The sequence below is a fragment of the Anthonomus grandis genome, chromosome 22 (assembly GCF_022605725.1).
Source record: "Anthonomus grandis grandis chromosome 22, icAntGran1.3, whole genome shotgun sequence".
NCBI lineage: Eukaryota > Metazoa > Arthropoda > Insecta > Coleoptera > Curculionidae > Anthonomus > Anthonomus grandis.
The window spans coordinates 45,716,104-45,730,188 of NC_065567.1; the positions used below are offsets into that span (position 1 = coordinate 45,716,104).

At 33.6% G+C, this 14,085-nt stretch overlaps 1 protein-coding gene across 2 annotated transcripts in view; it reads right to left on the reverse strand.

The window, feature by feature from the left end:
• Positions 1-13,186, reverse strand: part of LOC126749097 (furin-like protease 1) — a 152,309-nt gene extending 139,123 nt beyond the window's left edge. Inside the window, exon 1 of one of the 2 annotated variants that reach the window (XM_050458729.1) lies at positions 12,916-13,186. The gene's annotated coding sequence lies outside the window, so the exon portion shown is untranslated. The remainder of the gene's footprint in view (positions 1-12,915) is intronic. The other variant, XM_050458730.1, reaches the window with a different exon arrangement.
• Between the last annotated feature and the right edge of the window lie 899 nt (positions 13,187-14,085).

Genomic DNA, 14,085 nt, shown 5'->3' on the forward strand with positions numbered 1-14,085 from the left:
ATCAAAATCATCTTCTCCGAGTTCATGAAGAATATGAATTTTATAAGGAAAGAACTTTTTTTTTTTTAAACTTAATGTACGAAACCAGTGGAAATATTTGTTAGTTTTGCGGCCTTTGGTATAGACAAAGTTGGATTTGACAAAAAAGCAAATTGTCCTAGTACTTCAACTTGGCATGCTTCATCGACAACTCTATTTTCATATTTTTTCTTATTGCAAATCGATCCCGTCTCTTCAAATTTACGTATCAATTCTAATACGCATTTATGGCTCACGTTTTTATCTTGATACCTTTCATTAAATGCTCTCGCGGTTCTGCGAGCACACCGATCTTGAGCTCCATAAAGGAAAATTATTTCTATTCTTTCGGCTAGCGTATACACCGTTTTATTAACTCACTGTTTTAACTAAAATTGAAAAATTGCACGCGTCAAACTGACAGTTTTAACAATAATAAATCGCCTACTTTTTAAACGCCTTAAAAATGTAAGGTATTGCAGTGTTTTTTTGTACCTATTAGGTAGGTTTCGCAAAAAATATAAGTAAAATAAATACACATACAAAGTTATAAGACTGCAAAGATTTTTGCAAAAAATTTGAAGACACTCTTTTTTCTCGCAAATAACGGTACACATTCTTTACTTAAAAAAATAAATAATTTGCTTGAACTAAATGTACTGTTTGTTACCACACATTTTAACTTCTAAAATGCTTGTACTTTTTTTTTGATGATCTATTATAAAAAATGTAAGAATTTTAAAATGATGTAGGTACCACACTAAAAGTATTCATTTAAAATACCAAAGTTTGGCGTAAATAACTGGCCCAGATGAAATTCCTTCTTATATCTATAAAGGTTATGCTGAGCTTTTAACAAAACCCCTAGTGTATCTTTTCAACATGTCAATTGAACAGGAATCCTTTCCAGATATTTTAAAGTTATCAATGATCTCACCAATTCATAAAAAAGACAAGAAAAATTATAAATCAAATTATAGGCCTATTCATCACTTAAATTGTTTATCTAAAATGTTTGAAAATATTCTCTATGATAATTTATATGAACATGTTGAACATAAAATTAACAAGTGTCAGCATAGTTTTGTTAATGATAAATCCACAGTGACAAATCTATGTATCCTCTCAGAACAAATCTCTAAGGTAATTGAGTCTAAGGAGCAGTTCGATGTGCTATACACCGATTGTGAGAAGGCATTTGACAAGGTAGATCACTGTGTGCTTTTAAATAAATTGGTTGGCTTTGGATTTTTTTTTTAAAAAGCATGTAATTTCATGAAATCTTATTTATCTGGGAGAAATAACGTGGTTAAGATTGGTAATTGTCTATCAGATCAATATATGTCAACCTCAGGCGTTCCCCAGGGTAGCAAGCTTGGTCCCTTGCTTTTTGTTCTTTTTATTAATGACCTGCCTGATTGTGTCTCCTCATCTGTAAGTCTGATGATTTTAAACTATTTAAAACTATTGCTGTCAAGGAAGATGCTGTAAAATTAAAAAATGACCTATGTTCTGTGGTTGATTGGTTCAAGATTAATAAGATGTCCCTGTATGTTCCAAAATGTGCTGTGGTCACTTTCACTCGTAAGTTAACTATTTTCTTGAAGACTACTATATTGATAGTACCAAAATTCTTGGAAAAAACTTTATTAGAGATTTGGGAGTAACTTTTCAGACCAATATGAAATTTAATTGTCACTAATTAATATAGTGAAATAGTTAATAAGGCTTACCATTCTTTGGGTTTTGTAACAAGAAACAGTAAAAATTTTAAAGTCAGCACTATCATTAGACTTTATAATGCCCTTGTTAGGCCACATATGGAATATGCCTCTACTATCCGGTCACCTGAAGCATCATCACATTCAGACTGAGAAGGTACAGAAAAGATTTTTAAGATTTCTGTATGTCAGAAAGAACAAAGAATACCCATATATGGTGTCATACAGGGCAATGTTAAAAACGTTTGACTTCCAGATGCTCTGTACCAGAAGGCAGAATCGGGCAGTCATTTTTATATATTTTAAAAATTAGGAGGTTGCTTGAGCATCGGGACATAGTTTAGGATGTTTTACTTTTTTCTTCTTATCTTTTTTTTTTCTCTTAGGTTTAGTGTTATTGTTGTGAAATTATTTTAATATGTTTTTTGTTTGTTTTTTTTCCTGTTATAGGCTTTACATGTAATTACTATTACCCGATTTCTAGTGTTTGTAAAGTTTTGAATAAATAAATAAATAAAAACTATAATATATGATATATGTTAACTATAGTCTACAGTAACTTTATATGTAATTACTGTTATATGATGTTCGTAAAGTATTCAATGTTTGTAAAGTATCATATTCCTGCTGTTGACCACTAATTTTAAACTTTTCGTGAATTTGTTTCTTTCTTATGATCAAACTGGGAATTTTGGATATCTGTGACATTCGCTGATTCCCAGGAATGTTATATAGACTGTGTATACATTCCTCCTTTAATGGATTAGTCTACAATATCTTGTGGGTTTATAGTGATAATCAGCATGGTCTCCATCCTAGTATTGTATTGCATGAAAGAGAGACCCTGCTATGCGATACAGTAGCCATTGAAGGTTTGACTCAGTTCAATGGGGTGGTCAATGATCATGGGTGTATTCTGGATCTTTGCTTCTCAAATCTTGATATATCTTTTACAGTTGAATGCAGTGGTCTTGTTAAACATGATCCTTATCACCCACCACTTGAATTGAAGTTGCCTTGTTATCAACCTAAACTTTTGGATGCACCTGTAACTTTGTATTATGATTTTAATCAAATCAAATCGAACTATGCTTTATTGTCTAAGAGATAATCTTGTCGACAAAGCTGTATGCGAAGAATGGCATTACCATACATAGGTACAAATAAAAAAAAAAAAAAAAAAAAACACACATACAACACACAAATCATACATAAGTATAAAATAGCAACTAAAATAATGCTCAAAAAAGAAAATTTCTTACAGCAAAACTTAAGTACTACATACACATTTCTGACAGGGCACAGACAAATATTCGTCAGAAAATATAAAATATATAATGTCATATGTTAAAATCTATCTAAAAAGAAATCATTTACTTCATAGTAGCCTCTTGCAACGAACAATTTTTTAACCCTTTTCCTAAAGACTCTATTACTTTGCACTTCCTTAATATCCGCTGGAAGATGATTAAACATTTTTTTACCATCAAATATAAATGACCTTTTTATTAATGAGTTTGAGGGTACAAGCAAAATCACATCATTAGCCCTTCTGCTGCTATAATGGTGCCTATCTCCAACATTGAGATCTCTGTACTTTTTGTGAATTAAGCACACCATTTCCAGTATAAATAAAGAAGGCAACATAAGGATTTTGTGAGTAATACAAAGTTCTCTACATGAATCTCTTATACCTACTTTGCAAATATATCTGATAGCCCTCTTTTGCAAGATAAAAACACTCATAAATAATTGATTGGTATATGCACCCCAAAAACACAAACCATACCTCAGATGTGACTCAATCAGTGTAAAATAGGCATTCCTGGCCATACCAAACTCTACTTCTCTTGTTATTAAGGGCATTACAATTAGACGCCAACTTGTTGCACAATATTCTGATATGACTTTCAAACTTCAATTTGTTGTCAAGACTTATTCCCAAGAACTTCTTCTCATTTAAATTATTTAAATCAATGTTTCCAAGGCAAACTCTGCTCAAACTGCAGTTCATGACATTTGTTTTAACAACATTTAAAATTAGCTTGTTGCAGTCACACCATTTTTTAATTTTGGCTAAATCCCTATTTACTGTATTATTTAGGTTTTCAGCACTGTCATGCCAAAGTACCGTTGCATCATCTGCAAATTGAATAAATATATCTTGTATATCAAGGTTTGCCATATCATTTATATATATCAGAAACAAAATGGGACCCAACACTGATCCCTGTTGGAGACCATGTGAAACAGGCTGCTATTTTGAGGAGGAACCACCTGAGGAAATACTTTGATACCTATCCTTCAAATACGATGCGAACCATTGCAGAGCCGGCCCCCGAAAACCATAACGCTCAAGCTAAACATCGGAATTTAAATTTTATCAACAATAACTTATTAGATTACAACTGGAAAACCATCATGTCAGATTCTGATTTAGATCTCACTGTTGCTAACTTTTATTCGGTACTGTATGACTGTTTTAAGAAGTCTGTACCTATAAAACACTTTTTTCCTTCTAAACATTATCCTCAAAAAAATTAAAAAACATGACTCAGAAAATCATGCATAAATTGTATAAGCAGAGTAGTTTGCGCTCTTTTTGCTTATGTAAACTTTAGTGGCTTGATGTTGGAAGCTAGAAATCTGACCAAGGAATATTTCAATAGCTATCTTACAAGAGCAGAAAATTCTATTATCAATGACAGTAAATATTTCCGGAAGTTTCTTAATTCTCAGTCTAATAATGATAATACTAGTCTTTCAAGTGAAATGTTTCTTGGTGACTCTAAAGCTGACTCTGCCCTTTCTATTGCTGAATTGTTTGCTTCACACTTCTCATCTATTTACAACACTAGTATGTTAAACACTGCAGTGGGAACTGGAAATGTTTTAAATAATCAAGATTTTGAAAGATTTACTTTAGTGTCTGATGTATTAATAAGCCCTAGTGATGTTGAATGCTCTAGACTAGACATCAACAAAGGAGCTAGACCTGACCTTATACCCAATAGAGTGCTAAAAGAATGTTGCCATTTACTCTATCTACCTCTTTATTATATTTTTAATCAAACTTAATTACTTGGCGAGTTTCCCAATAATTGGAAATTATCAAATGTTTATCCATTCCTTAAATCTGGTAACAAGAATGACGTTTCAAATTATCGACCCATCAGCATGTTATCATCTATCCCTAAACTTTTCGAGCATTGTGTGAAAACTGTTTTATCTAAAGTTTTTCAAGAGATAATTGTTGATCAGCAGCATGGCTTTATTAAGGGCGTTCAGTTGAAACAAATCTTTTTTTGTTTACCAACTATATTTTTAAATCCTTTGAAAAAAGCTATGAAACTCATGCCATTTACACAGACTTCAGTATGGCATTTGATAAAGTCAATCATACCACCTTAGTTGATAAACTTGCTAAACTTGGCATTTGTGGCTCAGACCTCTGCTTTTCAGTCTTTTTATTAATGATCATGGATCTCTCTTGGGATCCTATTTCCGGCTTTTGGCCGACGACCTAAAAATCTACAAGCAAATCTCCGCTCCAAATAATTTTATTACTTTGCAAAATGATATAAACACAATATATTCCTGGTGCCAACAAAATGACATGCTACTTAACGTAAATAAATGTTGTTTTATGAGATTTAGTAGACAAAAAAATCTTCATGCTGTTGATTATTCCATTAATGAATGTGGAATTGGTGAAGGATTTGGGTGTTTATCTAGATCCAAAGCTTAGTTTTTCTTACCATTTTGACATTATGATCTGTAAGGCAAATAAACTCTTAGGCAATTTTACAAACATTTCGGCACTGCAAACATTGTATCTATCTTTCGTTCAATTGAATCTTTAATTCGCAAATATAATCTGGTCTCCCTTGTTATCAAATAACATATCTCAAATTGAAAACATCCAATTCAGATTTATAAAGTTTGTAAGATACAGACTATTCAAATCTGGGGTAGTTCTTAGTACTCGTAGTAGAAAAGAATTTTATAATGCCTGTTTTGCTTACAAGGTACTGAGTGGCCTAACCAGATATCCTGAGTATTTGGCTCTTTTCTCAATCCATGTCCCATTTTATGCAACTAGAGGTGCATGCAACTTTCTGCATATTCCTTTTTGTTGAACATCATATCTGTTAAATAATCCAATAAATAGGATTTCTGCAACTATTAATAGGTATGCAGATAGTCTTGATTTCTTTTGCAGTAATTTAAAAAAATTTTAAAAATAGTAATAAATAGTAATAGATTTTTTTTTTTTTAATATACAGGATTCTTTACTTTAAATAAGGAAATGGACATCTTGCCCTATGATATTAGTAAAAGATTAAATGTCCATGATTTTTCTCCAAAGCCATCATTTGCATAGGCCAAAAATACATACATATACTAAACAAAACATAAAATCATGATATCCTAAAAACAAGGAAAACATGTTACAAATTCTATAAAAATTTCATCAATAAAATGCTCATTATTTATTCTATAGAGTACATTCATGATGCAGCAACAAATTCAAGTGTTTCTTTCTGCTTTTGTTTCTTGGACATGTTGATTAGCATTGTCATTTAGGCATTTTTTTAAATTTCTATACAGGACACCTGACACTATGCCATCAAAATTAATTTGTTTAAATAGAACACCCTATATATTATGACATTTTACTAACCGATGTGTCCAAAAAATATCAAATCAAATCAAAAGTCAAAGTAAGCTTTATTGTTATGAACAAATATTTGTTGTTAACAAAACAACTTAAAATTAAGAAAAAAACAGAATAAAAACAGTGAAAAAGAGAAATGTAAACAAAAAAAGGAGGAAAATCAAAATTTATATATACATACAAAAACATACACTGTCTCTACTAGTCTCCACGAAACATTAAGCATAAAACTCTTCAAAGTTATAGTAGGCCTTTTCTGTCAGATACTTTTTAAGCTTATGTCTAAAGCATTTAATTGTTGCAAAGTCTCTAATGTTGCATGGCAGGTGATTGAATACCTTTATCCCTCTGTAGAAAATTGATTTCTGAATAAGAGCGGATGTTGGGTAGTTGCAGATTGCCCCTCACCCCTCAATTAACTCCCTAGACCTCATTGTCATGTCACATACCTAGGGTCCTCTGCCATATATTTATGCCGAATCTTGAACATGATACTAACAACTTCCAGTATATACACACAGGTGACTCTTAGAATGTTTTCTCAAGCAATTAGAGGGCGGCACGAATCCTGAGGTTTTGTCTTGCAAATATATACCTGAAAGCTCTCTTTTGCAATACAAAGGGCTAGATAAGATAATTGCTAGCATTCCCCCCAAAAAAAAATACTGTATCCATCTTGGTACCAAGCTCTTTAGTTGCGCCCTGATGGCAAAACAACAAGCTGATACTTTACTAGCAAGAACAAGTACCTGATCAGTAAATTTAAGATTACAAGATTACCCCTAAATGTCAGGTTTTTGGTCTTATTGAAGTTCAATGACAGGCTATTTGAGTCAAACCAATCTTGTATCCTCTGGAGGTAACTTTCCCCCTAAAGTCCAGATTTGTAAGATCATTGACATACAAAAGAAAAAGAACTGGACCCAAGACCAATCCCTGTGGTACTCGCCAGGTTATCTCATGATTTTCTGAGATCTCAGAGCCCACAAAAACTTGCTGTTGATGACCCTTCTGAGATAAGAATGGAATCAAGAATCTGCTACTCCTCTAAAACCATAGAAGCTGAGCTTCAGAAGCAGCACCTCATGGCTAACACAATCAAAGGCCTTTGAAAGGTCACAAAAGACCACCGCGGAAACACCACCTCCATTCATTTGGGCATATAGATCATTCAACAAATTGTAAATGGCATCATCTGTATTGCAGCCCTCTTGAAAGCCATACTGAAAGTTACTAAGGAGGTTATTTGATTGATTGATAAAAGTAGAAAAATTAATCTTAATTTTAAATGAATTAATTAAATGTTCCTCTCATCATGAATGCACAGTACAGGGTGTTTTAGAACTATTGGATCAAACTTCTGGGGGTTGTTCAATGCAACAGAAGAATCCATTTGAGCATAGGAACCCGAAGTGAAGGAAGAATGTCCAGAAATGCGTCACTACGCCACTATGGCCCTAAGACGCGTTAAAAGTTATAAAAACCATTAATTACCTAAATAGGATCTGCTGCATTTATTTTTACCTTTTGTAAATGATACCATAACAACAATTGTTTAAAATCAACGCTTATCAATGTCAATTCTCAATGTCATGTTTAAAAATTTTATAGCTTACAATTTTTAAACATTTATTGCTAATGGAAAACTTTACAAATCAAGAATTGGCGGATATGCATTTGGCATACGGAGCAACAAACTGCAATGTACGAGCAGTATCGCGGTTGTATCATGAACGTTATTCCGAACGACAGCATCCTGGTTACAAAAAGTTTATTGCGGTTCATAGGCGGCTCCCTGAGACAGGCATGTTTAAGACCAAGATGCATGATACTGGTGTTGCTCGAACCGTAAGAACGGTCGAATTTGAAGAAGAGGTGCTTCAGCGAGTTGCCGATGAACCATCAAATAGCACACGTGACGTCTCTAAGAATATGAATACGAGTAACGCTTCTGTCTGGCGGGTACTACAAGAGCAACAACTCCATCCTTACCACTTCCAGAAAGTTCAAGGTATGACTGCAGCCGATTATCATCCTAGAGTTCAATTTTGTCAATGGCTTCTGGATCACATCATTGCACAACCAAATTTTTTACGATATGTTTTGTGGACCAATGAAGCCTCTTTCACAAGAGACAATAATATTTATTTATTTCATTATTCGTAATATTACACATAGTGCTTTTACAAGTCAATATAAATGGTAATATATAAAATGCAATTTCATGATTTAAAACTTAAGTATTAACTAAAGTTAACAAATAAAAATTATATACGCACATGTACAGTAAGATTCTAAAACTTATATATAATTAAAATCTACAGAGACTCAATTTAAAAATACTTATAATAGACACACAATATTTATAAAAACAGTTAAATTAGGCCATTAAAATTGTTATTTAGGTACTCTTCAAATGAATAAAAAGACTTTTTTAATAAATAGTTTTTAATTTTTTTAATGAAAGCTTGTTCATTAAGTTCCCTAATCTGCAATGGTAACACATTATAGAGACAAATCGCATGATAAACAGTTTCTCTGCGGGTTCTCCCAAGCCTGCGAAATTCCGGCAAAATATTCAGACTGTTTCGAGTTGAATAGTGATGTATATTACTGTGTGTTAAATATGATGGTAGATTATTTTTTATAAAAGTCAAACATTGCATGATGAATACACATGGAAAAGTGAGGATGCCAAGGTCAGAATAACAGTGTCGACAACAGTCACAGTGCCCCAAACCAGTCATAGCCCTTATGCACCTGTGCTGTAAACCAAATATCTTCTCCCCATGAATGGAGTGACCCCAGTTCAGCACAGCATATGACATAACGGAGCTAAAGTAACCATGATAAGCCAACAACAAAACTTCCCTTGATACAGAGCTGGATAGATTTCTTATTAGAAAGGTTATTTTTGATAACTTTAAGAAGATGCCAGCTGAATAATGTGGTTTTCCCAAGTGAGACCAGAGTCAAGAAGTACACCCAAGAACTTTACAGATTTATCCTGTGGCAGATCTATTTGAGAGTTTCGAAGTGAAAAATTTAGATGCTGTGTTTTTGAAGCATTAAGGTTTAGTTTGTTTGCTACAAACCATTCCCTCATTTTACTCTCTATTTCCTCTGTACTGGCGATTTTCTGTTTTGCCGGGTGATGATGCTGGAGTAGTGTCATCAGCAAACAGGATCAACTTATGCTCATGTGCCTGGTCTGTAAAATAAGGCACGTCATTTACATAAATAAGTAATAAGAGTGGGCCTAGAATGAATCCCTGTGGTACTCCATGATGTAATGGCTGTTTATCAGATACACTAGCATTGTATGACACATATTGGAGTCGGCCATACAGGTATGACCTGACAAAGGCAATGCTCTCTGAATGAAAGTTTTAGTAACAGAGCTTGCTTAATAAAATTTCATAAGATACACAGTCAAAGGCCTTTGTCAAGTCAAAGAATGAAGCATAGGTGTCGAAACCCTTTTCCAAACCCCTTGATGAAAAATCCACCAAACTCTCAATAGCCAATGCAGTTGACCTGCTACTCCTGAAACCAAACTGACCCTGCACAAGGAGATTGTTATTTTCAAAATGTTGGTACATTTGATCCTTCATGAATGATTCCAGAATCTTGGCATGAGAAAATTGGTAACAGTGATATTGGGCGGTAGTTTGACACATCATCAACTGAACCTTTGTTTTTATATATTGGTATCACTTTAGCCACCTTATAGGATGTAGGAAAAATGTTTTCTTTTATGCAGGCATTTAAGAGATTTGTCAATGGATAAATGATAATATTTTTAATTGTTTTAATGAGTTTAACGTTAAAATCAAAACAGTCTTTACTCTTTTTATTTTTAAGAGAGTTTATCTTATCTCTAACCCCATTGAAAGTCACCTCATGAAATTTAAAAAAGTCAGTGGTAAATCTACCAGGAGTTAAAAATTTAGAAAAATTGTTTGTGGGTGTAGGTAATTCTAGGTAGATAGTAATTCTAGGTAGGAGACTATACTCTCTGCAATGTTAACAAAAAAGGTATTAAAAGTTTGAGCAGTTTGATTTTTTGAAGAAATAGATGTAGCATTTTTTGAACTAATTAAACTCCACATTGCTGCCTGCTTGTTTTCCGAGCTCCTAATAAAGTTGTCATTTGCAGCTTTTTTGGCTTTGCACAGCTCTCCCTGATAAGACTTTTTATACTAAGTTAACTCTTGCTTAGAAACCATAGTAGGGTGCTGCAAATGAATACCATGTAGTGCTCGTAACCTTTCCCTCATGTTCCTAAGATGTTCATTAAACCATGAAGGTTTGTTTTCTTTAGGGCCCGATTTAAAGATTTTAGATTTAATAGGGAAACTTTCCTCCATAGCATTACCTATTAAACCGGTGAAGGTTTCACATCTACTGTTTATATCTTGGTTGGTATTGAGAATGGAGTTAAAGTTAATTGATTCAACAGCATTGTAAAAATTGAACAAACCTCTGTCAGTGATTGGCCTGTAATTCACCCTAACGGCACTTCCCCCCAACCTGCCCCAATGACTTAAATGTAGACACAATTCCTGTTGTATGGTCCGATAAAGCATCAAGATCAATTGGCTCAGAGGTAAAGTACTATTTACGTTACTATTTGTAAAAATATTATCAAGGCAGGAACTATGCCTAATGTTGAACTACAGTTTTGTACAAACCATATGAAAGTAGCAGGTCCACAAGGGGGGCCACCCTAAGGTCTGTAGAATCCAGGAAATGCACATTGAAGTCTCCAGTTAAAATGATATTTTTTGAAATGTCAAGTGAATCAAAAACACTGGTCAAAATCTCTAAAAATCTATTGTAATCTCCGCTGGGAGACCTGTATAGAGTGACAAGAGAGGTATTGAGAGACGTTAGAAAGACTCCAGAGACCTCACAATACTGCAACTAGCTGCTACTGCTAGTAGGAATAGCCATGTTTGGGACGAAGAAAATTCTTATGCAATTTTTCCAAGAAAACATTAGAATTGTTGGTCTGTCAACATATGGGCAGACATTGTTGATGATTATTTAATTGGGCCATACCTTCTACCAGAACGGTTAACAGGACCTATTTATCTGCGTTTCTTGGAGGAAGTTCTCCCAGAACTCCTTGAAAAAGGTCCACTAAACGTTAGACAGCAAATGTGGTTTCAGCATGATGGAGTGCCGGCTCACTTTCCTGTACAAGTACACGAGTATTTGGCTTAGTGGTTTGGGCACCATTGGATTGCCAGAGGTGGAGCAGTTTCTTGGCCTCCTGTGTCACCCGATTTAACGTCGCTCGATTTTTTCTTGTGGGGACAAGTAAGGTCTTTAGTCTACGAAACTCCAGTAGAATCAGAGCTAGACTTAATTGGACGAATAACAGCAGCATTTGAAATCATTCAAAATGAGGATCAAATTTTTAGTGTAGTCTGCCGAAATCATGTGCGGCGTTTAAATCGGTGTATTGAGGTTGGAGGAAGACATTTTGAACAATTGTTGTGATGGTATCATATACAAAAGGTAAAAATAAATGCATCAGATCCTATTTAGGTAATTAATATTTTTTCTAAATTTAAACGCGTCTTAGGGGCGTAGTGGCAAAGTGACACATTTCCGGACATGGTTTACTATACTCAAATGGATTCTACTATTGCACTGAACAACCCCTAGAAGTTTGATCCCATAGTTCTGAAACACGCTGTATATAAAATAAGAAAGTTTTAACATATAGACAAAACACTTAGAAAATATAACAATGTTGTAATAAGACACTGTGCTCTCTAATGGGAGGATATTTTGAAGTATATACAACATTGCAGATCTGCATTTGTGCTTCCCATGAAATGTACATCTGTTTAAATTATATGTTTTCTATTTGCGATATCCTATATACAAATTTTGGTCATCTAGGTATGCACTGTATTGAACTTATAAAACAAATGAAGATGAGAGTGTGATTAAAAGTTAAATTAATAAACTCTAAAATGTCAGTTCTAAAAAGTAGAGGATAGTCAGCAATTAACTTCTGAAAATGTTTATTTCATTTAAGCTATTTTTAAACTAATTGAAAAAATATTCCTTTAATTTAATTTCAACTAATCTAGATAGAACAAATTTTTTTGTAAAAACACTACTTAGTATAATTAAATAATTTGCTTTTACATTTATCTTATTTTATTTTTTTTTTATTTTATTTAATGTTACATTAAGAAACATAGGTTTCTGGTAATTTATACAAATTTAAATTTTATAATTTAAATAACTGTATAGAGGTTTAGCTGTTCTCTTTCCTTATATATAATATGAGGAAATATGAGGAACTATTACATTATTGGCAAAAATGATTATCTATTTTTTTTTGTAAATAGATAAGACCTAAGTAATGAACAACAATAGCATGAAAACTAACACAATTCTTATAATTCCTATTTGTGGTGAATAAATAGGTAAATAAAAGAAATTTTTGGTCTTGTAATATAGGACAGGACTTACCATCGACAAGAAATCCTAGAAGTCATTGTGAGTTTTTAGCACTTAACATCCAACAAAACTGATGAGGAAGACGTATGTGGTATAAAATCACATGAGTTTAAGGTCAAATAAAACAAGGACTTGAGTTCAAATACTAATCTACCCATCCCATAACATACCCAACTACACAGAACATAATATTTAGCTAAACTGAATATTGAATCCTATTTAGTCCTGAATCATAAATTCAAGTGAACCAATTCAACAATACCCACAGAACACAAATACAGTAAGTAAATAGATACATCTAGTGGGCGGTCAAGACTTCGCCAAAAAACTAGGTGTCTACAATCGGCTATAGAGGTCGCTAGACCATTCTAAGCTCCAATCTGAATGGCGGAAATCGGAATCATAGGTCGGTCAGAGTTAAATCATCTATCTTTCTTGGCAAAAATGTTTAATGACAAAAAAACACACACATATAGAGAGATGGTGGTTGCATACAAACTGAGAAGTTTTGACAGACCCCACAGTGCCCTCTCACTTGACAGGGGAAACTTTTGTAAGTAATTTGACAGTTTGACGTAGCTAACTTGACCAATCAAAATGGTGGAAATGCGTGGCCAAATTAAGGCGGTAAAATCAATTTTATTTACTAAGTATATGGGCTGAGTATCCGCTCTTGCAGGGATGCGGGGCTTGCAACGTGCATTTCTATGGTTAGTTACAGGTCAGCCAATTTAATGTGACCTATGCGATTTGGATGAGCAGGTGACTCTTGCGAGCTCATTGATACCGTTGATTGAATATCTGGAGATACGCAATCCTGTGCTTTAAAATGTACCCGGTCGACTATCGTCTATCGATTATCGTCCAGTTTCGTTTACCCAGTGGTACTGCCGCCAAGCGGCAAAGCCAAGAACAATTCATTTAAGCTGTTGGCGTTGATTGAATATTTGGGAAGATACGCAATCCTGCTTAAAATAAGTGCTGGGCGATGTTTATCGATGTTTTTGCCATCGATGCTGTATTTCGCAAACATCGATGTTTTTATTATCGATGCTTACCTTTCGACATCCGATTTTGATAAAAAATCAGCATATTGATTGAAAATTAAAATTCTAAATTTTCTTGATAAAAAAATAAAATACAGATCGTGTTTTCGTTCGTTACTTATAGGAAACCGCATAG